Genomic DNA, 27,820 nt, shown 5'->3' with positions numbered 1-27,820 from the left:
AATGCTGACCCTTCTTTCACCCCTTAAAGGGAAGAGCAGATTTCGCTGGAATTTTGAGAGACGGGGTCCAGTGATGACGAAGTCACCCAGGAATGCCTTATATGTGTGTCTTCCAGGTGTCAACACCTCCTCTCCCCCACCAAGCCAACACAGGATGGAAAACAAAAGGATAGGCTGGGCGTGGTGGTTCACACCTGTAATCCCAGCACTTTGGGAGGCCGAGGCGGGCAGATCACGGGGTCAGGAGATCGAGACCACGGTGAAACACCGTCTCTACTAAAAATACCAAAAATTAGCTGGGTGTGGTGGCAGGCGCCTGTAGTCCCAGCTACTCGGGAGGCTGAGGAAGGAGAATCACTTGAACCCAGGAGGTGGAGGTTGCAGTGAGCTGAGATCATGCCACTGCACTCCAGCCTGGGTGACAGAGAGAGAAAAAAGAAAGAAAGAAAGAAAGAAAGAAGGAAAGAAAGAAAGAAAGAAAGAAAACAAAAGGGTGGCTGGAACGATGGTTATCTATTTGCTGGGATACCAGAGATATGGGGAGTTCTCCTCTCCCAATGCCTCCTTCATCTGACCATGCGTGATCTAATTCTCATTAGTAGGTGGCCTGGGCCTCCTGTCTGTGGTTAGAAGTGAGGCTTTGAAGAGAAATGCCCTTGGGAAGAGTCATAGCAGTTTAAATACCCCCCTAAAGCATATATGACTGATGTCACTCCCCTTCCAGAGAATTGGTGTCAACAAGCAGCAGGCTGGAGGAGTGGAGCTGTCTACAAGGGGAGAAGAGTTACAGCAGAGAAGGGCAGCAATAAGAAACTGGGACCTCTAAGCAGATCTTGCCTAAAAAATAGCATCTGCCCCTGAGGTGAGAAAAGCACGGTTATTATTCCTCACTTCAGAGGAGGAAATGGTGCTCATGAATTAATCTACTTTCCAAAAGTCACACAATTGACACATGATAAAGCCTGGATTCTAACCAGTCTGATTAGTCTAACCAGGCAGTCTGATTCCAGACCTGAAGCTCATAATCACTGCCAGGGTGATCACAAGGTGTTTCTACAAAAAGCAAGCTTAGGTGAATCCCGTGTCATCTATGAAGGCTCTGGGAGCTGTGCTGTGGGGGATGTGCAAGTCTAGTGGTGACTGTGTGTGCAGGAGAAAGAATGGGAAGCAGCTCAGATGAGCATTTTGCAGATGAAATATAAATGGGGGTGGGTGGGTAAGGGCTGTGTAAAGACACCAGTGCTGGAAATGTTATGGGGGGCTGGGGTAGTTTTGTGTGTGTGTGTGTGCATGTGTGTGTGTGTGTGTGTGTGTGTGTGTGTGCACATAAGCATGCCACAGTAAGAGTATCAAAAGGCTAAGAGGAAGCTAAAGAGGTAAGAAAATTCAGCCAAGTGCAGAGGGGAGTCAGTGGGTGAGAGGCTGCTGAGGGTGCAGAGAGCCCCTCATGGTGGGTACCATGAGATAAAGGGTTCAGAGCAAGGCAAGATTCATCAACCAGCACCATCAAAAACTGACTCTGCATCTCGCCAGAGCCTCACTTTGCTCTTCGGCAAAATGCACAGTCCTTGCAAGGACTAAAAGGAAAAAAATGATGTCTGCAAAAGCCCGTGGCACTGTATAAAGGGCCAAATAATTAGTAGTACATGAGAGTTGGTCTTTACACTGAAGGAGATTGTGATCTCACTGGGGAGACAAAGTGACCCCAAGTGAGACAATTAAGTGTCTGTCATACACTCTGACAGAGTTTCTATCTGTCCCCAGTGGAGGGGACTGTGGGAGAAGACTTGAGGAAGACACAGAACTAGACACATCTTCCAAGGCCTGCTGTCCAGGGAGGAAGATATGTTGTCAACCAACTCACACCAGATCAGCCCCATCAACATTTATCGAGGGCCTGTCATATGCTGTGTGCTTTCCAAGTCTATTCAATGAAGCTAATCATAACACCTCTGTTGCAGCATTAATATACAAGGATTAAATTTGATGATGTCTGTGGTAGGCTGAATAATAGTCCCCAAAAGATGTCCATATCCTAATCCCCAGAACCTGCGAATATACTACTTTACATGGTAAAAAGGACTTTGCGGGTGTGGTTAAGTTAAGGACCTCAAGGTGGAGAGATTCTCCTGGATTATTCAGGAGGGCTCAATGTCATCACAAGGGTCCTTATAAGAGGGAAGCCAGAGGATCAAGGTCAGAGGGACAAAATGTAAGGATGGGAACAGAGGTCAGAGAGGAGAGAAGAGATTACACTGCTGGATTTGAAGATAGAGGAAGGGGCCACGAGTCAAGGAATGTAATCAGCCTCTAGAAGTTGGAAAGGGCAAAGAAATGGATTTTTCCCTAGAGCTTCCAGAAGGAATATGGGCCTGTCAATACCTTAGTTTTAGCCCAGTGAAACAGATTTCAGACTTCTGATGTCTGGAACTGTAAGAAAATAAAATCATGTTCTTTTAATCCAACAAGCTTGTGAGACTTTGTTTCAGCAGCAATAGGAAATTAATACAGTATATGTCAAATGCCAAGCATAGTGTCTCTCCCATAGTAAGCCCTCAGTAGAGGTTGTTGTGGTAGAAGTATTGGTTCTCCCCCACCATCCAACTCTAAGTGCTTAATCTGGCCACAGAGAAAGAAATAAGACCCTTAAGTCATTCAACAAACTTTCACCGAGAGCCTGGGGTCATAGCAGCCCAGAGTCAAGACTGAAATCACAGTCTGGACTCAATTTCACATCAACTTCTTGCTACCTCTGTGTGTTGGGCAAGTTGCTTCCTCTCTCTCCTTGTTTTCTCATGGCTACCTCATAGGGTTGTTGTGAGCGTAAAATGAGACTGTGCAGGTGAAAATCTAATATTTCTGCTGGAAGGTGGAGATACATAATGGACAAGAAAGTCCCGGCCATTGAGAAGCTTACAGTGCAGGGGGAAAGGTGGGCACAATCACAGGCTCCCCAGGCTGCCACAGTGAGTGACAGATAAAGTGGCAGTGAGTCCTGGATGCTCTGTGAGTGCAGCAGGAGCATGCAGTTGAGAAGGGAGTTTGCTGGAGAAGGTGGGGCTGGGCTAAGGCTTTGAAGGATAAGAATGAGTTAGCCACAAGAAGGAAGATGGAAGATGGGGAGGGCACTCTGGGCAGAGCAGATGCACAAGCAGAGGCTAGAAGGGCTGGTTAATGGATCAGCTACCACCCCTACGCTCTCTGTAGAAGGAAGAAGCTGTGCAGAATACAAGGTTTGACTGGTCAGAGAGCAGGACTCCAGCTGCAAGATTTTTCTGTAGCTTCCTTCTGGCCTTAATCTCCAGCCCAGTCATGGGCAGCCAAAGTGGATGGTATGAGAGCACTGGGCACCTGGGGGAAGCAAAGGACGAAACAGAGGAGCACTGACCCAGGAGGCAGGAGGCAGGCTCGTATCTGCCCACGGCTGACTCACTGTGTGGCTCTGTTCTGGGGATTCTTTTTTTTTCTTTTTTTAAATTTTTTTGAAATGCAGTCTTCCTCTTTCACCCAGACTGGAATGCAGTAGTGCGATCTCAGCTCACTGCAACCTCCACCTCCTGGGGTTCAAGACATTCTCCTGCCTCAGCCTCCCGAGTAGCTGGGACTACAGGCATGTGCCACCACACCCAGCTAATTTTTTATTTTTAGTAGAGATGGGGTTTCACCACGTTGGCCAGGCTGGTCTCAAACTCCTGACCTCAGGTGATCCGCCTGCCTCAGCCTCCCAAAGTGCTGGGATTACAGACGTGAGCCACCGTGCCTGGCCTGTTCCAAGGATTCTGCTCGGTTTGCTTCTCTGTTCTGGGATGGTTTCCCTTTGTGTAGAATGAAAGGATTAGACTAAGGTTTCTGCCAGGCACAAAAGCCCTAGCTATAATAAGTCAACTCACCATATATATATATATATTTTATTTTTAGACAGGGTCTCACTCTGTCACCCAGGCTGGAGAGCAGTGGGGCTACCTTGGCTCACTGCAGCCTTGACTCCCCCAGGCTAAAGCGATTCTCCTGCCTCAGCCCCCTGAGTAGCTGAGACTACAGTCATGCACCACCACACCTGGCTAACTTTTAGAAATTTTTCGTATTTTTTGTAGAGACAGGGTTTCGCCATGTTGCCTTGAATCAAGACCATGTTGCCTTGGTCTTGAATTCCTAAGCTCAAGTGATCCTCCTGCCTTGGCCTCCCAAAGTGCTGTGATTACTGCTGTGAGCCACCACGCCCGGCCAGCTTACCCCATTTTATAGGTGAGTTTGCTAGCTCCCACTTCCCCAGTAGTGCCTCTGTCTTCTGTGACCCTTAGACTTCCTCCAAAAGCCAGAAACCACCTGCATAGGGCCATCAGGCCCTTCACAGCTGTGGCAGACATGCAGGTGTGCACGCAAGTGTATGTGTGTGTGTGTGTGTGTTAGGGGGTGCTTTGGAAACCAGCATGGGTCTGTAGACCTTCTCTGCTCTTGAAGTAAATCTCTAGACATGGTTAACAGAGGGAGGGCTGAGCTTGGCAGCTTGAAAGAAAATAATTATTAATTCCCACCACTCAGTCTGGTGTGGTGGCTCACACCTGTAATCCCAGCACTTTGGAAGGCCCAGATGGGAGGACTGCTTGAGCCCAGAAGTTGAAAGCCAGCCTGGGCAACATCGTGAGACCCTATCTCTAAAGAAAAAAGAAAGAAAGAAAGAAAGAAACAAAGAAATTAAATAAAATAAAAAATAGCTGGGTGTGGTGGTGTCACCTATAGTCCTAGCTACTTGGAAGGCTGAAATGGGAGGATCACCTGAGCCCAGGAGCCCAGGATCACCCCACTACACTTCAGCCTGGGTGACAGAGTGAGACCTTGTCTTTAAAACAACAATAACAACAACAACAAAACCAAAAACTTCCAACCCTCCATGTCCAACCTCACCAGCAATTTCTGAGCATAGAAATTACTGTGTGTTGCCGGGTAATATTCTCTGTGTCTCTCTCTCTCTGTCTTCCACCACCCCTCACTTCTTCCTTCCCTCCCTCCCCTTGCTTAGGAACAAGGGACTCTGAAAGGGTCACCTTATCCTTCCTACCACCTCCAGAAAGAACGGTGCTTCACCCATATTTTCCCCATCGCTGGCATTCTGGTGACAGCATTAAAGTCCCTGGATCCAGCAATGCCTGATGTCAATCTACTTTGGACTTTGCAGTTATGTGAGCCAATAAATCTGCCCCTTTGACCTCTTTTTCCCCAAAGCAACTTAAGTTAGATTTCTGTCACTTCCATTCTAAAGATTCTTAACTGACAGTCTCCAAAAGAAACTGCCTGCCTTTTTCTTAGAAATGTTTGAGAACAAGATATTTCAGCCCTTGATAACAGCCGGAGTCTCAGAGTCTTTGCAGACAAATGTCCTGAACGTTGTCTGATTTAACTCTCTCCTTTTGTAATGTGAGTTAGTCCCCTTTGGTCGGACAAAAAGCAGAAAATGTGTTCAACAACTTTAAGGAGCTGGAGAGAAAAATCAGAAGCCTGGCTTTCTTCACGTCTCTCAACAGCAGGCATGGCTCAGCAGGTGTGAGGCTGCCGGACAAAGGATAATAGGTCCATCCCAGAATCTCGCCCTGTCACCCAGGCTGGAGTGCAGTGGTACAATCTCGGCTCACTGCAACAAACCTCTGCCTCCCAGGTTCAACATAGTCTCATCCTCAGCCTCCTGAGTAGCTGGGATTACAGGGGTATGCCACCACACCCGGCTAATTTTTGTATTTTTAGTAGAGACAGGGTTTTGCCATATTGGCAAGGCTGGTCTCAAACTCCCAGCCTCAAGTGATCCGCCTGCCTTGGCCTCCCAAAGTGCTGGGATTACAGGTGTGAGCCACTGCACCCAGCTGAAAGTGTGGTCTTAAAATGAATGATGATGATGGGGAGTATTGGAGGAAAGGGGTCGGGGCATCTTCTTCCTCGTTAGTTTCTACAGGATCCATAATTTCCTCCTGTAGTTGTTTGCCAGGGCTGCAGTAACAAAGTACCACAGACAGGGGCTTGAACAACAGACTTGTACTGTCTATCAGTTCTGGGGACTGGGAGTCCAAGATCAAGGTGTGGGCGGGGCTGGTTCTCCTGAGGCCTCTGTCTTTGGCTGCAGATGCCATCTCTTCCTGTGTCTTCCCATGGTCTGCCTCTGTAGAGATCTGTGTCCTAACCTCCTCTTTTTTTTTTTTTTTTTTTTGGATACAGAGTTTCACTCTTGTCACCCAGGCTGGAGTACAATGGCGCGATCTCGGCTCACTGCAACCTCCACCTCTCGGGTTCAAGTGATTCTCCTGCCTCAGCCTCCCGAGTAGCTGAGATCACAGGCTTGCACCACTACGCCCGGCTAATTTTTGTATTTTTAGTAGGCATAGGGTTTCTTCATGTTGGTCAGGCTGGTCTCAAACTCCCGACCTCAGGTGATCCACCCGCCTCGGCCTCCCAAAGTGCTGGGATTACAGGCACGAGCCACTGTGCCTGGCCTCCTCTTCTTACAAGAACACCAGTCATATTGGATTAGGGCCCACCCTTATGACCACATTTCAAAGTATAGGTTGGTGCAAAAGTCATTGCGGTTTTGGCCCTGAAAAGTAATGGCAAACCGCAATGACTTTTGAACCAACCTGATAATTACTCCTTTAAAGGCCCTGTCTTCAAATATAGTCACATTCTGAGATACTGAGGTTAACTTTTTTTGAGATAGGATCTCACTCTGTTGCCCAGGCCGGAGGACAGTGGTGCAATCATGGTTCACTGCAGCCTTGACCTCCCAGGCTCAAGCAATCCTTCCACCTTAGCCTCCTGAGCAGCTGGACTACAGGCACACACCTCCAGGTCCAGCTAATTTTTAGATTTTTTGTAGAGACAGGGTCTCCCTATGTTGCCCAGGCTGGTCTCGAACTCCTGGGCTCAATCGTTCTTCTTGCCTCTGCCTCACAAAGTGTTAGAATTACAGGCGTGAGCCACCACACCCAGCCAGATTTCAACATACGAATTTGGGGGGACACAATTCAGTTCAGTTCATTACACCCCTTACTCCCTCATTTCTGTTCATTGCCACATCTCCAAGGGCCACCACCACTCTATTGTTCTGATGATTTTCAATGTCCAACAAACCGCCCCAAACTTAGTGGCTTAAAAGAACAATCACTTGATTGTATCTCATGGTCCTAGGAGTGGATGAGGCTCAGCTGCATGACTGTCACTTGGGGTCTTTCATGTGGTTGTAGTCAGATGGCGGCTGAGTCAGGAGTCACCTGAAGATTTCATCCATGCCTCTTACCTGGGCTGCAATGGCGAGGACAGATGGAGGCTGGTCCATCGTGTCTCTCTCCATGCAGCCTCCTTGTGTGGCCAGCCTGAATTCCTCAGTGGTGATGGCCTTCCCCACAGCAAGTGGTCCAAAGTGGAAGCTGCCAGTCCTCTACTAGGAACTGGCCCGGTGTCTCCTTCATCATTTTCTATTGGTTAAAACAGTCACGGGTGGCCAGACGTGGTGGCTCATGTCTGTAATCCCAGCACTTTGGGAAGCTGAGATGGCCAGATCACCTGAGGTCGGGAGTTCAAGACCAGCCTGAACAACATAGAGAAACCCCATCTCTACTAAAAATACAAAATTAGCCGGGCGTGGTGGTGCATGACTGTAATCCCAGCTACTTGGGAGGCTGAGGCAGGAGAATCGTTTGAACCTGGGAGGCGGAGGTTGTGATGAGCCAAAATCCCACCATTGCACTCCAGCCTGGGCAACAAGAGCAAAACTCCATCTCAAAAAAACAAAACAACAACAACGGCAAAATAAAAATAAAAGTAAAAAAATAAAATAAAAATAAAAAATAGGCTGCGCGCGGTGGCTCACGCCTGTAATCCCAGCACTTTGGGAGGCCGATGTGGGCGGATCACGAGGTCAAGAGATCGAGACGATCCTGGCTAACATGGTGAAACCCCGTCTCTACTAAAAATACAAAAAAATTAGCCGGATGTAGTGGCGGGCACCTGTAGTCCCAGCTACTCGGGAGGCTGAGGCAGGAGAATGGCATGAACCCAGGAGGCGGAGCTTGCAGTGAGCCGAGATCTTGCCATTGCACTCCAGCCTGGGTGACAGAGCGAGACTCCGTCTCAGAAAAAAATAAATAAATAAATAAATAAACAGTCACAGGAGCCAGGCACCATGGCTCATACCTATAGTCCCAGCACTTTGGGAAACCAAGGCAGGAGGATTGCTTGAGCCCAGGAGTTTGAGACCACCCCGGCCAACATAGCCAGACACGATCTCCACTAAAAATAAAAACAAAAATATTAGCCGGTCGTGGTGACCTGTGCCTGTAGTCCCAGCTACTTGCGAGGCTGAGGTGGGAAGATCACCTGCACTCCAGCCTGGGCAACAGAGTGAGATCCCATAACAAAACAAAACAAAAATAGTCACCGGGAAACCCAGATATAAGAGAGTAGAGGAATGGATTCCGCCTCTCAGTGGGGAACTACATGCATCTATAGAAAAGGAGAGAATTGGTGGCCACCATCCTGAAGATGAACAACCTCATCCATTAATCAGATTCTCTCCCAGAGGCAATGCGTTATTGAGGCTGCTGGCTTTGAGCCATTCACTTCCAAGCTTCTTTCTTGTAGCTGGTGCTGTGAGCCACTGAGTCCCAAACCCGTGTTTGGTATCTGGACACTCAGTGCTGGCCTTTCCCTTTCTGAAGATGACTCTGTGTGTACTCTGTTTATTAACTCTGCTCCCTTCTCCTTCCTCTTGATACTGTGCTTTCTTTCTTTCTCTTTCTTTCTTTCTTTCTCTTTCTTTCTTTCTTTCTTTCTCTCTCTCTCTCTTTCTTTCCTTTCTTTCTTTCTTTCTTTTTCTTTCTTTCTTTCTTTTTTTTTGACACAGGGTCTTGCTGTGTCCCCCAGGCTGGAGGGCAGTGGATCAATAATCTGCACACTGCAGCCTCCACTTCTTGGCCTCAAGTGATTCTCCTACCTCAGCCTCCCAAGTAGCTGGGACCACAGGCCTGTGCCACCACACCCAGCTAATTTTTTGTAGTGACAGGGTTTCACCAGGTTGCCCAGGCTGGTCTCGAACTCCTGAGCTCAAGCGATCCTCCCATCTCGGCCTCCCAAAGTGCTGGGATTACAGGCGTAAGCCCCCGCACCTGGCCTGTGTTGAGTCTTCTAAGCCTCCCTTGCCCTGTTGACCCTGCTCAATATCTACAGTGGCAGCGGGAGGTCTGCTGGAATTTGGTGGCTTTTTTCTACTTGCGGGTTATCTGAAGTTTATTGTGTTCTGTCTCCTAGTAATGTTGAAGGATTGAGTCATGGCTTCATTTGCATTCTTTGTTGACCTTATACATTTAGGTGAGGATGCATGCAAAGATTTTAACTCAGATGGGCACCATTAACCTTGCTAGTACACTTTAGCTGTATTAGCTCAGCCTTCAAAGCATCCCTAGGATAAATTATTATCCCCATTAGATGGATGAATATCCTTGATAGATGGCAGTTGCCTTTCATGCTGGGAATCTTCAGTCGCCCATGCAGACCCCTCTCCACCCTTCCCTCCCCTGCTCACCACTCATGAGGCTGACTTTTATGGCTTATGTTGGATTCAATGAATGGTGGTGAGCAGCAGAATATCAGCAGGAGAAAGAGAAGAGAGGGAGTCCAGGGTGTTTTCTTCTGCCAGCTCTGACTTGCCGTGCCACCTAGCGTTGGCACCTACCACTTCCCCAGCTCTCTCTGTGTCAGGATCCTGCAGACTTAGGGGTGGCAATCTGGCTGCTGCTGTTTTCCCTGGGCACAATTTCTGGTGGTTTCTCTACCTGTGTGCCTTTATTTATTTTTATATTTGATTTTTTTTAGACAGGGTCTCACTCTGTCACCCAGCTTGGAATGCAGTGGTGTGATCATGGCTCATTGCAGCCTCCAACTTCCTGGGCTCAGGTGATCCTCCTGCCTCAGCCTCCCAAGTAGTTGAATCCACAGGCACGCACCACCATACCTCACTGATTTTTTATTTTTTTTAGAGATGGGGTCTCACTGTGTTGCCCAGGCTGGTCTCAAACTCCCGGACTCAAGGGATCCTCCCATCTCGGCCTCCCAAAGTGCTAAGATAGCAGGCATGAGCTACTTCACCTGGCCTCTGAATGCCTTTATATGCTACGCCTACATCTTTGTAAACAGTCTTTATTAACGTTTCTTGAATTGTCCTAATGTGAGTGTGCTATTGATTTTTGGCTAGGACCCTCACTGATACCTTTATCATCATCACCATCATCATGGCCATCAACATGACCTCCACCACATGTTTTTGAGCTTGAGCTTGGTGGCTGTTCCTCCCAGTTACACCTGCTGTACCTGCCGTTTGGACAATTCTCACAGTTTGTCGGGGCAGGGCTGGCTGAGCTAAGCCCTCTGGGTTGGGGAGAAGGGAGCCTCCCAGGCCTGAAAATGGGGCAGGAGGAAGCCAGGGTGGTCAAAAGATGGCTCTGCTAGGGACTTATTTTAAGGTAGCTCTTAGGGGCCTGTCGCCCACCCGCAGCTACTATCTCCCGCAAGGCCCCCAGGACATACAGTCTGGGGGAGTGAGGGTGCCTCACACATACCTTTCCACTGAGCTCTCCTTCCCAGCCTGGCTGCTCTGGCCTGCAGCACTGGAGCTGGGCCATCAGGCGCTCACATTTTCTTCCTGCTGGAGGGGCCGGAGTGGGCTCAGAGGCTCTAGATGGCTCTAGATGGCCATGGATCAGGGAGCAGCTGGCCAGCCTCCAGTTCTCTCCAGAACAGAACAGCCCCGGTGACCTGTGTCCTGACAGGGACAGGGAGGGCAGGCAGGGCCACTCAGAGATGGCACCCAACAAGCTGTCTTTCCCTAGTTGCTGCATTTAACCTTGGAAAGGCCCTAATTCACTCATTCATTCCACCAAGATTTACTGAATGCCTACTCTGCTCCAGATACTGAGGATAGAGTAACGAACAAAAGAGATAACATCCCTGTCTTGGGGGAGCTTCTGTTCTAGTGGAGGGGAGATGAACAATAACCCAAATCACTGGAGTATTTTGTGTCTTAGAAGTGACCATGCTGGCCAGGTGCAGTGGCTCATGCCTGTAATTCCAGCACTTTGGGAGATCGAGGCAGGCGGGTCGCCTAAAGTCGGGAGTTCGAGACCAGCCTGGCCAACATGGCGAAGCCCCGTCTCTACTAAAAATACAAAAATTAGCTGGGCGTGGTGGTGGGTGCCTGTAATCCCAGCTACTAGGGAGGCTGAGGCAGGAGAATTCTTGAACCCGGGAGGCAGAAGTTGCAGTGAGCCAAGATGGCACCACTGCACTCTAGCCTGGGGGACAGAGCGAGACAAAAAAAAGAGAAGGTGTCCATGCTTGCTAAGGAGGAAAATGAAGCAGAGTGAAGGGAGAGGCAGCTGGGAGTTGGGTTTTTAGCAGGAAGGTCAGGGAAGAGCTCACTACGGAGGTGATGTTGGAACAAAGACTTAAAAGATATTTAAGGGAACAGGCCAGGCTCAGTGGCTCATGCCCGTAATCCCAGCACTTTGGGATCCCGAAGGTGGATCACTTGAGCCCAGGAGCTCAAGGCCAGCCTGAGCAACATGGTGAAACCCCATCTCTACAAAAAATATAAAACTTAGCTGGGGTGGTGACATGCCCTATAGTCCCAGCTACTTGGGAGACTGAGACAGGAAAATCTCTTGAGCCCGAAAGATAGAGGCAGCAGCAGTGAGCCAAGATTGCACCCTTGCACTCCAACCTGGGTGACAAGAGTGAAACCCTGCCTAAATATATATATATATATATTTAAGGGCACAGGCCAGGCACAGTGTCTCATGCCTGTAATCCCAGCGCTTTGGGAAGCTAAGGCGGGAGGATCACTTGAGCCCAGCCTGGGTAACATAGCAGCAAGACACTTATGTCTAGAAAAATAAAAGAATTTAGAAGATATTTAGCGGAACAGTGTTCCAGGGAGGAGGAACAGCCAGTGCAAAGACCCTACGTGTGTCTGAAACATCCAAGAACCAGAAGGCAGTGCTGGGGAGTGAAGTGAGTGAGGAGAGACAGGTAGGAAATGGGCTCAGAGAAGCCATCAGGGTGCAACAAAGCACAGCCTTCCAGGTACAACTCGGACTCACTTTACTCCAAGTCAGATGGGAGCCATGGAGTGTTTTGTTGTTGTTGTTGTTGTTGTTCGTTTGTTTGAGACGGAGTCTCTGTCGCCCACGCTGGAGTGCTGCGATGTGATCTCGGCTCACTGCAACCTCTGCTTCCTGGGTTCAAGCGATTCTCCTGCCTCAGCCTCCCAAGTAGCTAGGATTACAGGTGCCTGCCACCACGCCCAGCTAATTTTTATATTTTTAGCAGAGGCAGGGTTTCACTGTGTCGGCCAGGCAGGTCTTGAACTCCTGACCTCATGATCCGCCCACCTCAGCCTCCCAAAGTCCTGGGATTACAAGCATGAGCCACCGTGCCTGGCCAGCCATGGAGTGTATTGAGCCAAGGAGAAATATGATCTGACTTTGATTAAGTGTGGCCATGCCTGTCTGGAGAGCTGGCCCCAATATCTGGCTTCTTCTGATTCTTTCCATCCTCTTCAGAGGTCTGCGTCCCCGCCCCAAGGGACTCCTCCTCCAAGCTTCTACGTTTTAACAACTTCAGCCTCTTCCCTTCATTGCCCTTGTCCAAGGATGGTAGCTACTTCCTGCATTTTCTCTGTCCATGACACTTAGTGTTTTCTCTTTGCCTTTTCAAGTTTTCAATAACTAGTTACCACTTTTATATACTAAGTTCTCTCTGTTAGAATAACTGGCATGGTTCCTGTCTCCAAGTGGACCCTGGCTGCACTCTCAATGGTAGACATCCAACTGTGATTAAGACTTTGTCTCTAGGTCTCCCTCTGTCACCCAGGCTGGAGTGCAGTGGCACGATCATGGCTCACTGCAGCCTCAAACCCCTGGGCTTATGCCATTCTCCCACCTCAGCCTCCCTAGCAGCTGGGACTACTGGTAGGTGCCACCACGTCTAGCTAATTGCTGTTTTGTTTTTTTGGGGGGGAGGGTGGGGGCAGATAGAGATGGGGTCTCACTATATTGCTCAGGCTGGCCTCAAACTCCTGGCCTCAAATGATCCTCCCACCCCAGCCTCCCAAAGTGCTGGGATTACAGGTGTGAGCCATTGTGCCAGCCTCAAGCAATGATCTTGAAGTTGGTTGCAAGGAAAATGCCTTCCCTGCATTTGTTTCCCAGGGCTGCTATAACAAATGGCCACCAACTCAGCAGCTTCAAACAACAGAAAAGCGTCTTTCATCATTCAGGAAGCCAGAAATCCAAAATCAAGATGCTGTCCAGGCCGAACTGTTTCTGGGGCTATAGAGGAGATCTTTCCTGGCCCCTCTAGCTCCTGACAGCTCCAGGCGTTCCTCAGCTCATACGTGCACCACTCCCATCTCTGACTCTGTCCGCACATGACCTTCTCTGCATCTCTGTGTCTCAAATGTCTCTCTCCCTTTCTTTTATAAGGACCCCTGTCACTGGGCTTAGGACCCACCCTATATCCAGGATGATCTCTTCTCGAGATCTTTAATTTCATGACATCTGCAATGACCTTTGTTCCAAATAAGATCGCATTCACAAGTTCCAGGAGCTGGGAAATGAATATATCTTTTTGGAGGCCACCTTTCAGTACATTCTTCAGTGGCTTGTCTGTTTCCCCCTCTGGGATGGAAGCTGCACAGGACATGTACTTGGAATGGCTGGTGCAGGACTGGACACATGGAAGGTGCCTCACAAAGGTGTGTTGCCTAAAACATATTTTGCATTTACATGTTTTAATCCATATGTTTAAAATCCATGCACAGGTTTTTTTGTTTTGTGTTTTTTGAGACAGGGTCTTGCTCTGTTACCCAGGCTGGAGTGCAGTGGCGTGATCACAGCTCAGCTCACTGCAGCCTTGACCTCCTGGGCTCAAGTGATCCTCCCCGCTCAGGCTCCCAAGTAGCTGGGACTACAGGCGTGCACCACCAAGCCTGGCTAATTTTGGGGGGATTTTTTTTTGTTTCTTTTTTTTTTTTTTTGTAGAGATGGGATTTCACCATGTTGCCCAGGCTGGTCTCAAACTCCTGAGCTCAAGCAATCCTCCCAACTTTGCCTCCCAAAGGGTTGGGATTACCAGCGTAAGCCCCAGTGCCCGGCCTATACTGAGTCCTTTAAGCCTCCCTTGCCCTGTTGACCCTGCTGTTGACCTATAGTGGCAGCGGAGGTCTGCTGGTATTTGGTGGTTTTTTCTACCTGCAGATTATTTGAAGTTTGTTGGGTTCTGTCTCCTAGTAATGTTGAAGGAGTGAGTCATGGCTTCATTTGCATTCTTTGTTGAGTTTTTACATTTAGGTGAGGACGTGTGCAAAGATTTGAGCTCAGGTGGGCGCCATTAGCCTTGCTAGTACACTTTAGTTGTATTAACTCAGCCTTAGCAACAGCCCTAGGATAAATTATTATCCCCGTTAGATGGATGAATATCCTTGATAGATAGCGGTTGCCTTTCGTGCTGGGAATCTTTAGTCACCCCTGCAGACCCCTCTCCATCCTTCCCTCCCCTGCTCAGCACTCATGAGGGTGCCTTTTATAGCTTACATTGGATTCAATGATTGTTAGGGGGCAGCAAAATATCAGCAGGAGAGAGAGAAGAGAGGAATCTCAGGGTGTTTTTTTTCTGCCACACTGCAGTCCCCGAGGAGGGCCACACAGCGCACGTCCCGGCCGGGCACTGTTAACTTAAACTATGGTGTGAACGCCGCCGCCTCTCACTCATGGGTCACTGTGAACAGCAAACACACAGCACCTTGGATCCTGCAGACGCGCTGGCAGTGGAGAAAAGGAGGGAGCCAGCCACGCCTGGGGGTCACTCTCATGAATGGCATAGAGTGGGGGCCACACTTGAGGACAGGAAGCATGAATGGCCATCCCAGAACATCCACATGAGGGTTATTAATAGAGCCGTCCCAGGAGAGGACGCCCTGTGCTTGGGAGGGACAACCGAGGAGCAGAACCGGCTGGACCGAAAGAAGTCCTGTGACATGCGGGAAGTGAGGGAGGCACTGGCAGGCCACCAAGGCCCTCTGGCTGCCTCTCTTCCCCGACCTTACTCCCCAGTGAAGGTGGCCACTGCCACTCGGGCTCTGCGTTCTAGGCCCTCCGAGGCTGGCTGCATCCTCCTGGATGTGCTTGGTGACCCAGGAGCTATGTCCCCCCATTTAAAGGGCCGTGCAGAGCCTGAGGGGCTGGGAACATAGGCAGGGCATGACTGGGAAATCAGACAGGGCCATTGTGTGTTGAATCATGTCCCCAAAATTCATGTCCACCCAGAGCCTCAGTGTGTGACCTTGTTTGGAAAAGAGATCTGTGCAGATGTCATTTGTTAGGATGAGATCATACTGGATTAGGGTAGGTCCTGGTCCAATACGCCTGATGTCCTTGTAAGAAGAGGAGAGATGCAGACACAGACAGGCAGGGGGGAGGCCGAGTAAAAGCCGAGGCAGAGGCTGCAGCGATGCATGTACAAACCAAGGAACACCCCTGATTCTCAGCAACCCTGGAGGCTGGGAAAGGCAAGGACAGCCCCTCCCTAGAGTCCTCAGAGAAGGCATGGCCTGGTCCACGGTCTTAGCCTTTTGGCCTCTGGAACCGTAAGGAGACCATTTCTGTTGTTTGAAGCCACCAACTTTGCGGTGCTTTCTTAGGACAGCCACAGTAAACGAACTCAGGCATCTTGTATTTGCAAAGGGTATTTGCTGTGGGTCTCACTGCACCCTTAGTTTTGCTTTAGGTCTTTGGGAGACTTGGCCTGTCCTGGGGCAGCCCCATGCAGCAGTGATGCAGAAGTCAGGACCTGCATTCAGCCCGCCTGGGTTCGAATGTCAGTTCGGCCTCCTCCTAGCGGCGGCAGATTGAATCTCCAAAGATGGCCACGAGCTCCCCCACCCCATGTGCTCCCACCATGGGACACTGACACTCATCCCATCAGAAGCACAGTCCACGTTCCCTCCTCTTGAATCTGGACGGGCCTGGGCCTGTGGCAGAAGTGACACTCTGTGACTTCCCAGACTAGGTTATAGCATTGAAGTAGCTTCCACTTTCCTCACCAGAGCACTTGCCTGGGAGCCCTGGGGCAACCATGGTGTGAGCAAGCCCAAAGCCACCGCTGGAGAAGCCCTGAGACTCCATGAAGAGAAATGCCTGGCCAGTCCCCTCCTGTTCCAACTCCAGCCACTGTCTGACTGCAATGGCATGAAAGACCCTGAGACAGAGCCACACAAAATCCCAAATTCTGGCCAGGCACGGCAGCTCACCCTTGTAATCCCAGCACTTTGGGAGGCCAAGCGGGCAGATCTCTTGAGGTCAGGAGTTTGAGACCAGCCTGGTTAACATGGCAAAACCCCATCTCTACTAAAAATACAAAAAATTAGCTGGGCGTGGTGGCACTCACCTGTAGTCCCAGCTACTGGGGAGGCTGAGGCAGGAGAATTGCTTGAACCTAGGGAGGCAGAGGTTGCAGTGAGCCAAGATTGCACCACTGCACTCCAACCTGGGCAACAGGACAAAACTCTGTCTTAAAAAAAAAAAAAATCCCAAATTCCTGACCCATGGAAATCCTGAGTGGGAATAAAATGATTGCTGTTTTAAGCCACCAAGTAATTTGGGGCTAATTTGTTACATAGCAACAGATAGTGAATACAGGGGAGTACCATGATTTCTGTTGTATAAATGAGGAAAGTGCAGCACCCGTTCATCCATTCAACTATTTATTGAGTGCTTGCTGTATGCCAAGCACTGTCTGAGCACTGGGATCACAGCAGAAACAAGGAAAACAGGACCCCTCATTTATGGAGCACAAGATACAGACAGGCTTAGTAATGGCTGAACTTTAATCTAATCTAATATAATCTTCAATTCTGTGATTCTGACACCCAGGGCTTTCTCACCCTACAAAGAAAGTCCTCTGAGGCTGAATTCTTGTCTCTCACCCCAGCTTCTTCCTCCAGTGGAGGTGAGAGAGAGAACTGAACCATTCCTGTTGGAAGTTCAGCTCCATCCCCAGGGCGAAGAAGGCAGACAACGCCCCACGTTGCCCTCATTGTTGGGGGTTAGCATCAGGCACTTGGGCTCCCAGAGGAAGCTTTAAGGAGGGAGGAGAGTGGCGGGAATGTCCCAGGGTGTGAGCACTTGGGGAGTAAAGCCGACCAAGAGCTTTTTCCTCGCTCCCCAGCACCTACTGTGCTTATCTTAATGGGATCACTTTTCTAGCATGATGTGAAGTAACTTCAGACAGAACTCCAAACCTCAGAGAGATCATTTGAAAATATCATTTGGGCTGGGCGCAGTGGCTCATGCCCATGATGTCAGCACTTTGGGAGGCCGAGGCAGGTAGATCACTTGAGGTCAGGAGTACGACAGCAGCCGGGCCAACGTGAAGAAATCCCATCTCTGCTAAAAATACAAAAATTAGCCAGGTGTGGTGGCGCACGCCTGTAGTCCCAGCTACTCAGGAGGCTGAGGCAGGAGAATGGCTTGAACCCAGGAGGCGGAGGTTGCAGTGAGCCGAGATCGCACCTCTGCACTCCAGCCTGGGCGACAGAGCAAGACTCTGTCTCAAATACACACACACACACACACACACACACACACACACACACACACACACACACATATATGCACATATATGTGTGTATGTGTTCATGTAAATATATATGTGTATGTGTTCATGTAAGTATATATATGTATGTGTGTGTGTATATATATATAAAATTGTTCATCATAAGTGACAGATGACTCCTGTTCTCGGGAGCCCATCAGCCATCAGTCTGTTTTTTTGTCTCTGACTCTGGGGTGAGGGTCATACTCAACCCATTTATTCAAGAACCACGTGACTCCCTGCTTGACTTAGATCCCAGTTCCAGCAGAGCTGTCTGCTGTGCTCTGAGAGCGAGCAGTTCCTTCTGTCTGGGTGAGTTTTTAAGTTTCATGCCCACAGGCTGGTCCCTGTCACCAAGACAGGTCCACTGTTCTCAGCCTCAAAAACAAACAAATGAACAAACAAGAATGAAGAGGACTATTTATTTATTTATTTATTTATTTATTTATTTATTTCAGAGACAGCGTTTTGCTCTGTCACCCAGGCTGGAGGGCAGTGGCATGATCACAGCTCACTGCAGCCTCAAACTCCTGGGCTCAAGTGATCCTCTCACCTCAGCCTCCTGAGTTGCCAGGACTACAGGCGTGCAGCATCACAGCCAGCTAACTCTTTTTTTTTTTTTTTTTTTTTGTAGAAGTGGGAGTCTCCCTATGCTGCCCAGGCTGGTCTTGACCTCCCAGGCTCAAGGGATCCTCCTGCCTCAGCCTCCCAATGTGCTGGGATAACAGGCATGAGCCACTGCACCCGGCCAAAGGGAGCTTTAAAAATCATCCAGAGCAACTTCCGCAGGCAGCTGCATAAGCTGTGGTACCCACCGGATGTCAGAGCCACCTTAGCGTTCACGCTGGGCTCTGCCTATACACTTGGCCGGCCACCCCGACTCACCAAGGACAAGGGTCCTTCCCTCAGAACCCTGTCCTGCAACCTGGTCAAGAACGCCAAGAAGACCATCAGGCACCAGCATGTCACTCTTAAGAAGTACAACCCCCTAATCTGGCAGCACCGGGGCCAGCTGCCCCCTGAAGACCAGGCGGATGAGATCTCAGTGTCAGAGGAGCTGGAGCCCAGCACGATGACCCTGTCCTCAGCTCTGAAGCCCTCAGACCACATGACCACCAGCAGCCTGGTGGAAGAGGCTTGCTGCCGCAACTAGCAGCACCTCGGGCTGGGCACCCTGAGCAGCAGCCTGAGCTGGGCCAAAGCCCTTCTGCATTTCTCTGGACAAACACATGTTGACCACCAACTGCTGCAGCTACCCAGGGCTGCTGATCGTGCCCCAGGGTGTCCAGGACAATGCCCTGCAGTGGGTGTCCCGCTGCTACTGCCAGAACCCCTTCCTGGTGGTCTGCTGGTGCAGCGGGTGGTCCAAGGCAGTGCTGCTGCGCTCCGGGGCCTGCAGGGCAGAGGTGTCCTCGGCTTCTTCAAGGCCCAGAACGCACCTTCTCCAGGCCAGTTCCAGGTGGACTCGAGTAGCCTGGAGCAGGAGAAGTACCTGCAGGCTGTGGTCAGCTCCATGCCCCGCTATGCCGATGTGTCGGGACGCAACATGCTTACCGGCTTCTCCTCAGCCCACATGGGCAGTCACATTCCCAGCCCCAGAGCCAGGGTCATCACACTGTCTAACCCCATGGTGCCCTTGCCCTCCAGACGGACTGCACCCCGAAGTAAGTGGGGCAGTGTCCAGACCAGCGGGCGCAGCAGTGAGCTTGGTGCCGATATGGGCTCCTGGTTAGCTGGCAGAGATGCGCTGGCCCCACCCCAGGCAACAGGGCCCCCTCGGCCACCCAGGCTTCCTGTGGCTGCAGCGAGCAGCCCTCTACATCCTTGGGAACAAAGCCCAGCTCAAGGGTATGCAGCCAGACCCCCTGCAGCAGTGGGAGCTGCTGCCCATTGAGGTATTTGAGGAACAGCAGGTGAAGGCCAACTTCAAGAAGCTGCTGAAGGCATGTGTCCCGGGCTGCCCCGCTGCTGAGCCCAGCCCAGCCTCCTTAGTGCGCTCGCTGGAGGACTCGGAGCAGCTGACCCCAATCCACAAGCTGCTGCAGGTGTCAGTGCTGGTGGTGGAGCCCGTGGATTCAGACTCCTCTGTGCTGGTGGGCCTGGAGGATGGCCAGGACATCACCTCCCAGGTGGTATCCTTGGTGCAGCTGCTCTCAGACCCCTTCTACCGCACGCTGGAGGGCTTCCGCCTGCTAGTGGAGAAGAAGTTGTTGTCCTTCAGTCATCCCTTCAGCCACCGTGGAGCCCACACCCTGGCTGGGCAGAGCAGCGGCTTCACACCTGCCTTCCTATAGTTCCTGGACTGCGTAACACCAGGGCCATCTGCAGTTCTCCATGGAGTTTGAGTTCAGCCAGTTCTACCTCAGGTTCCTCGGCTGCCACCATATGTCCCGCCGTTCCGGACCTTCCTACTTGACTCTGACCCTGAGAGCATTGAGCTGGGGCTGCTGTATGAGGAGAAGGGGAACGCAGGGGCCAGCTGCTGTACAGGTCTTTGTGGGAGTACGTGGACAGGCTGAGCAAGAGGATGCCCATGTTCTGCAATTACATGCATGTACCTGCGGACACAGAGCTCCTGCGGCCCTACAGCAATGTGTCCAACCTGAAGGTGTGGGATTTCTACACTGAGGAGATGCTGGCCGAGGGCCCTCCCTATGACTGGGAACCGGCCCAGGGGCCCCCTGGGCCCCCGGAGGAAGAACAGTCTGACGGAGGCGCTCCTCAGTACAGGCACTGCGTGGCGTGGCCCTGCTACGACAGCTGCCCCTGACCCCAGCCTGACGCCATCTCACTCCTGCTGGAGGAGCTGCAGAGGCTGGAGACAGAGTTAGGCTAATGCCATCAGTGATGGAAGGACACTGGGACCAGGTGAAGGCCGCACAGCGCCTGGAAGGCCGGCCAGACTGAAGTGGCACCCCAGCTCCCTTCTAGTGTCCACTGCACCCCACCTCTGCCGTTCGCTGGGTGTGTGACTGCAGGAGGGGCTTGTGGGCTCCACCCTGAGCCTCAGCCTGGACAGTGACCAGAGTAGTGGCTCGACCGCACCTGGCTCCTGCCAGGCTGCCCGCCGCAGCACCAGCACCCTGTGCAGCCAGTTCCAGACAGCTGAGAGTGAGAACAGGTCCAACGAGGGCACTCTGTAGAAGAAAGGGGCCTTCATGAAGCCTTGGAAGGCCCGCTGGTTCATGTTGGACAAGACCAACACCAGCTGTGCTACTACAACCACCGTGTGGACACGGAGTGCAAGGGTGTCATCGACTGGCAGAGGTGGAGGATGTGGCACCTGGCAAACCCTAAGACCATGGATGAGAAGGCCTTCTTTGACATGAAGACAACACTTTGCGTTTACAACATCTGTGCCCAGGATATGCCCTTGGCCCAGCAGTGGGTGGACGGGATCCAGACCTGCCTGTCAGACACCTGAGCCTCCCGGCCCTGCCCAGCTGGTCTGCTTCCAGTAGTTACTGACCACTAGGGGTGGGCAGTGCTACCCCAGCCATCTTTACTGCCCCGGCCCCCGACAATATTGAAGCCCCGAGCCCCCAGCACATGGTGCATACAGCCCCCAGCCCTGTCCTGCCCTGCCCCGCCCAGCTGGCCCTAACTTATTTTGGGGTCACAGCTGAGCACCGTCCCTGGAGGTGACCAAGGTACAGCCCACAATGGGCCTGTAAATAGCCCAGCCCTGTCAGCGTGTGCTGGTCCAGCCAGCCGGCTGCAGGCGAGTTGCTTCTAGAACCAGAGTCTATATAAACAGAGAGCTAACGCCAAAAATAATAATAATAATAAATAAACAAATCATCCAGAGCAAGACAAATCATCCAGAAATCACCTCCAGGGAAGTGAAGCACTTATTTCAGGACATTTGACCCCGCAGCCTGGTCCCTCTCTCCCTCCCTCCCCCCTCCATCTTTCCCCCCTTCCATCTTCTGTGTTTAGATAAACACCAAGAGACTTCAAAGAGCCCCCAGGAAATAAGTCAGTGTTTCTTGGGCACATATCAGCTGCCATGAATGGTTCTACACACTGAAGTCCATTATCTCAGTGACTGCGAGGACTGAATGAGCAGAGCCTGGAGCTGAGTCAGTGTTCCATAAAAGTCGGCTCTTATTTTTATTATACTGGACACAGAAAGGCCAGATGCCTTCTCCAAAGCCCCTCCCGGTGGGTGGCAGTGGCCCAGGAAGTCTGGCACTAATGTCAGTGCTGTCACCTGCCACTCTGTCCTCGAGGGCCTCTGGGACATGCTGGGAAGGCAGGCCATGAGCCAGATGTTGCTGAGCTGGGCCCTGAGATGCTGTCCCTTCAGTGACCTTTCCTGTCCAGGGCCCACAGTGAAAGCTAGACATGTGTGCTGCCCCTGCCCTCCCCTCCCCTCCCCTCCCCTCCCCTCCCCACCCCATCCTACTCTATGGGCTTTGGTGGGAAAAAAACCAAGGCCCCATCCCCTGAGGCCTAGGCCAGTGCAGACATAGACCTCGAACTCTGCCCAACATGGATGGCCTCTGCCCAGGTGTGGGAGAACAAAGGCAAGGAAAGTCTCAAGGAATGTTCCAGGCATCAGGAAGCCCGGCTTCCCCTTCAGGGCCGTCAAGTGCTCAGGTTTCTATGCCTCTCAGTCACCAACACTTTTGCACTCAGCAGCTACTATGTGCCAGGCACAAAGGGTAACTGGGCACACGTCTTTTCTTGGAATGGGCTAGAGGTTGTCTTCAAGGAGGTGATGTTTAAACTGAGCTCGGGGGAATAAGAATGAGCCAGAGTTCAGGGAAGAGCATACCAGCAGAGGACAGAGCCAAAGCCAGGGCCTGAGGAGGCATGGGTGGAAGGGATGTAGTGGTTTGAGGAGACCTGGCAGGCTGGTGGGGCTGGAGAGGGAGAGTAGGGTGAGCTAATTAATATCCTTGCAAAGACATCCACTCCCTAATCCCTGCAACCTGGGAATCTCACCTTATATGGCAATAAACAGACTTTGCAGAGGTGACTAAACTTTTGCAGTGGTGACTAAATTAAGGCTCTGGAGATGGGGAGATCATCCTGGATTAGGCAATGCACCCCAAATATGATCACAAGTGTTCTTATCATACAAGAGGGAGGCAGAGGGTGACACCACCACACACAGAAGCAGGGAAGGAAGTGTGACCACAGAGGCAGAGACTGGGGTGATGCGGCCACAAGCCAAGGAACACCTGGAGCCACCAGAGGCCGGCAGAGGCCAGGGAGGATTCCCCTGACAGCCTCCAGAGAGGGCGGCCGTGCCACACCTTGACTTCAGCCCCAGTGATACTGATTTTAGACTTCTGGCCTCCGGAGCTATAAGATAATACATCTGTCTTGTTTTACAGCACTAAGTTGTTGGCAATTTGACACAGCAGCCGCAGGAAACTCACACAGAGGCAGGAGGAGAGCTTCGAGACAGTTTAGGAAACTCACATGGAGGGCAGCTCGAGGAGAGCTCTGAGACAGCTTAGGAGGCAGCTGGGGAAAGGGGGAAGGGGCTGGATTTTGTTCTTAGTGCTTCTCCATCCCCCTCTCATTCACCTCCTCCTTTCTCCACTCAAAGCTCCTCAGCCCTTTTAAAATAATTTAACTTGTTGCAGTAAGCAGGTGTCAGCTTTTGTGAAGGTATAAACATGTTTTAAAATCTTGCGGAAGCTCGAGGCTGCAGTGAGCTGTGATCGCACTACTGTCCTCCAGCCTAGGCAACAGAGCAAGACCCTGTCTTTAAAAACAAAACAAAACAAAACAAACAAACAAACAAACAAAAAATATATATATAAAAAACTCAGAGACATTTTCTTAAAAAATAAAATAAATAAAATCTCTGAAGGAGCAACAAGCTTCTGGGCCCATCTCCTCCTCTCTCTCCTCCCTGCCATCTCTCCTCTCCTCAAATGTCCCTGCAATGTGCACCCCGGCCTCGAGGCTAGGAGCAGGGAAGCCAAGGGAGGAAGCTGTACTCCGCCTAGCTCCTGGCTGTCAGCACCCATGGCTGGCAGGATTGTCACAAACTCTGGCGCTCTAAAAGCTGATAAAGCCCCACAGCCTGCACGTCTGGAGCCTGGGCCTCCAGCCCTGATATGCTGGACCTGTCAGCACCACGGCCACACCTGCTGTAGGCAGTGAGCTCCACCCACCTCCCCTGGCCACTCCCACTCAAGGCTTCCTGTTCCCTGTGCACAGCCAAGCCCTGGCCACCATGCCTAGGCCACCCCTCCCTGGATGAAGAACAAAGTGGAGTGGCCATGGGCAAGCAGATTTGCCCATTAAATTTCATCTCTACATCCCCCCCCAATCCCATCCTGCTCTTCAGCACCAGCGCTGGGGCTCAGAAGACCTGGGAGATTCAGGATAGGGGTGCTGGAGCCCACCAGGCACACAGTTCCCTGAGGAAGTCACATGGGCCGATCACACGCAGAGCATGAAGTGCTGTCAGCAGCTCCAACACATTCCTGGGATTCTCCAGCCAACCCCATGTGGCCCTGAGGGGAGTGTGCAAGTGCATGGGGGCTGAGAGCTTGGTCATTGTCACGGCCAAGCAGGAAGCAAACTATGAGAGTCTTTGCTCCAGCCGGGATCACCTGTGCCCGCACATGAGTGGGTACAATGTTCTCCATCCCTTGCCCAGGAAGTCATCGTTCATCAAGCCTGGGCTACTTCCTGTGGCGTGGAAAACCTCCACTCACCACAACCCACCAAGCGGGCTCCAGGATGGACCCAGTCTGCCGGCCCTGGTAGGAGAGTTAGAAAGGCCTCTTGGAAAAGGTAGGCAGGCAGCCAGGGACAGGCACCCCTAAGAGATCCTCCAGGGCTCTTGCTGGTGAGGGACCCGCTCGCCCTTCTCACCGTCCTGGGCTTAGTTTAGCAAACACCTGTTCACACCTACTATGAACTCACCACTGTTGGACGAAGGTGACCCTCAAATGTCCCTGCCCTTGAGGAATGTGTAGTCAAAACAGAGAAAGACCAAACATGTTTTGTCGGTTTTTTTGCTTTATATTTTATTAATTACAAAGCCCAGATCTCACCAAGTTTCCCATCAAACCTCAGAAATCAGTGGTAGAAAAATAACAAAGTAAGAAGCCCCAAGCCATATAATACAAACCTGGGGGTTCATTCAGGCTAGAGGGGTGAGGGGTGGGCAGCGGGGGTTTTTTTGTTTTTTTGTTTTTTTGTTGTTTTGTTGTTTGAGACGGAGTCTCGCTCTGTCACCCAGGCTGGAGTGCAGTGGCGCCATCTCGGCTCACTGCAAGCTCTGCCTCCTGGGTTCACGCCACTCTCCTGCCTCAGCCTCCCGAGTAGCTGAGACTACAGGTGCCCACCACCACGCCCGGCTAATTTTTCGTATTTTTAGGAGTTTCACCGTGTTAGCCAGGATGGTCTCGATCTCCTGACCTCGTGATCCGCCTGCCTCAGCTTCCCAAAGCACAAGGATTACAGGCGTGAGCCACTGCGCCCGGCCCTTTTTTTTTTAAAATTTTTTTGAGAAAAAGTAACTCAAATTTACTTTTCTCAAAAAGTAGTAGAAATCATGCCAGGCATGGCAGCTCACACTTGTAATTCCAGCACTTTGGGAAACTGAGGCCAGAGGATCGCGTGAGGCCAGGAGTTTGAGACCAGCCTGGGTAACATAGTGAAAGCCCATCTCTAATAAAAAGACAAAAAATTAGCCGGACATGGTGGTGTGCACTTGTGGTCCCAGCTATTAGGAGACTGAGGCATGAGAATTGCTTAAACCGGGAGGCAGATGTTGTAGTGAGCTGAGATCACGCCCCTGCATTCCAGTCTGGGCGACAGAGTGAGACTCTGTCTCAAAAAAAAAACAAAAAACAACAACAACAAAAAGAAAACACCCATATATGTATATATATATGCTTCTATATATCCTGTATATATAGAAAAGGACGCACAATCAAAGGTAACTCCCTCCCATCGAACTCCCAGGCCCTCAGCTCCCACCTACTCCCCTCCCAGGCATCACTGATCAATTTCTTATGCCTTCTTCACGAATTTTCCTCTACAGCACAAGGACATGCAATTTTTTTGCATATTTGTACTACTTAAATTATTAAGTTATTTAATTACTAAATTGTCTTAGAGAAAATTCCATATGAACATATTTAGACCTAATAGCATAACCATGTAACATAAATTCCAAACCAGGATGCGTTGGCATGACATGGGTTTTATTAAAAGCCCCGCAATGGATGTACATAAACCAGAACTGCCCCAGACAAATGTGTCTTAGCAGGAGCTGGGAGAGAGCCAGCCAAGCAAAGCCAACGCAGCTCCTTTCAACGCAACACAGCTTTTCTGGGTGTGTTTTATTTTTAATTTTAATTTTTAATTTTTTAATTAAAAAAAATAGAAATGGAGTCTTGCCATGCTGCCCAGGCTGATCTCAAACTCCTGGACTCAAGCGATACTTCCGCCTCGGCCTCCCAAAGTGCTGGGATTACAGGCATGAGCTACCGCACCCGTCTGAGTGTTTAACAAACCTAAGCATGTGACAGGGGGATCTGGGGTAGGGAGGGTCAGGCTCTGAGCCCCCACAGGTACTGAGCCATCTCTTCTCATATCCAGGGGACAGTATGGGGGTTCAGAGGGGAACAACTATGCCAGGCTTTGGGGAAACATGTTCATCATTTTCCTGAGCACTCCCCTCTACCTTTGCTATGGAAACCCCAGCTCACCCTCCGAGCCTGATTCAAGGCCCATCTGCTTGTCGGCTTTGGTCTTGGAGAGGTGTCACGGAGTCAGGCTAAAGAGCAGGGCAGAACAGGGGACCTGCTGGGGCTGACCACTGAGCCACGGGCAGACCTGTGGGTGAGACCGATGGACATTGTCCCCAAGCCCCATTCCAGCAGTGCACCCTCCCATGGTGTCATCCTTCTGGCTCCTTTGGTAGACCAAGTCTCCTTTGCCCGGGCAGCCTGTCTGTGACAGCCACCTCCCTGCATTTCTAGGCCCCCATTGTCCAAGAGTGACCAGGGCACTTCCCTCTTGGTTTCCACCTCAACGAGGGCAACGTGTGTCTCTGAGCCCCGGCTGTGTGCCAAGCACTGGCGTTACAACAGCGGGCAGGTTCCACAGAGCTGATGTTCTGATGGGGAGCACCAGCACACAGCAAAAAGGGTCCTACGAGAACAGATGGCAATAAGCCTGAGCCTAATGTCCCGGCCTGGGCAAGGACTCCCTAGGGAAGGGACATTTACTTTTTCTCACATTACACTGAGTAAGTGGGACTCAGCTGGGCGAGGAGGAGAGGGTGTGAACTTGGTGTGTTGGAAAACAGGAGAGATGGTCACGGGTCTAGGGCTTGGAGTGAGAGCTGGGCAGGGCTGGAATTTGTGGGGCCTTCTAGACGGTGGTAAATTCAGACCCCATCCCAGGGCTATGAGCAGTCGCTAAGGGAATTTAAACAGCAGTATGGGGACAGGATCAAATTTGCCACCCTCCCTCCCCTGGGAAAATGCCTTGGGCTAAGAGGAAAGGCAAATGATGAAGCCTTGGACTCTAGGCCGGGGCCCTGAGAGGAGGGAGAGGAGTCGCCTCCATCTCCGAGCAGCGGGACTAAGACCCCTTTGGCGCCTCACCCCAAGAAGTCGACTCTGTAAGAACCCCCCCAGCTTCCTCTGAGGCCAGAGGAGGAGACAGAGAAAGAAAGTCTTGGGCTGGGCACAGTGGCTCACACCTGTAATCCCAGTACTTTGGGAGGCCAAGGCACGCAGATCACTTGGGGTCAGGAGTTCGAGACCAGTCTGGCCAACATGGCGAAACCCCGTCTCTACTAAAAAATCCAAAAAATTAGTGGGGTGTGGTGGCGCATGCCTATAATACCAACTACTCAGGAGGCTGAGGCGGAGAATCGCTTGAACCTGGGAGATGGGGGTTACGGTGAGCTGAGATCGTGCCACTGCACTCCAGCCTGGGAGACACAGCAAGACTCTGCCTCAAAAAAAAGAAAAAAGAAAAAAGAAAAAAGAAAGTCTTGAGCTTCCCTGTCCCTGGGGGACAGCAGCTTAGGCCTATCTGGGCTGGGGATACCAGGCCCCTCCCTGGTTCATATTTCCTCCCATCCCGCCCTCAGCCTCCAGGAACACCAGCCTCCAAGCTGGCTACTCCTTCTGCATCC

The 27,820-nt window shown here is 51.1% G+C and overlaps 1 pseudogene; it reads left to right on the top strand.

Annotated features, from left to right (window-relative positions):
- Positions 1-18,415: 18,415 nt before the first annotated feature.
- Positions 18,416-21,109, top strand: LOC100454255 (myotubularin-related protein 5-like; annotated as a pseudogene).
- The last annotated feature ends 6,711 nt before the right edge of the window (positions 21,110-27,820 follow it).

Source organism: Pongo abelii, chromosome 1 (assembly GCF_028885655.2).
Source record: "Pongo abelii isolate AG06213 chromosome 1, NHGRI_mPonAbe1-v2.0_pri, whole genome shotgun sequence".
Classification (NCBI taxonomy): Eukaryota; Metazoa; Chordata; class Mammalia; order Primates; family Hominidae; genus Pongo; species Pongo abelii.
Note: the sequence above shows the minus strand (reverse complement) of the source record. Positions and strands in the feature narration are given on the sequence as shown.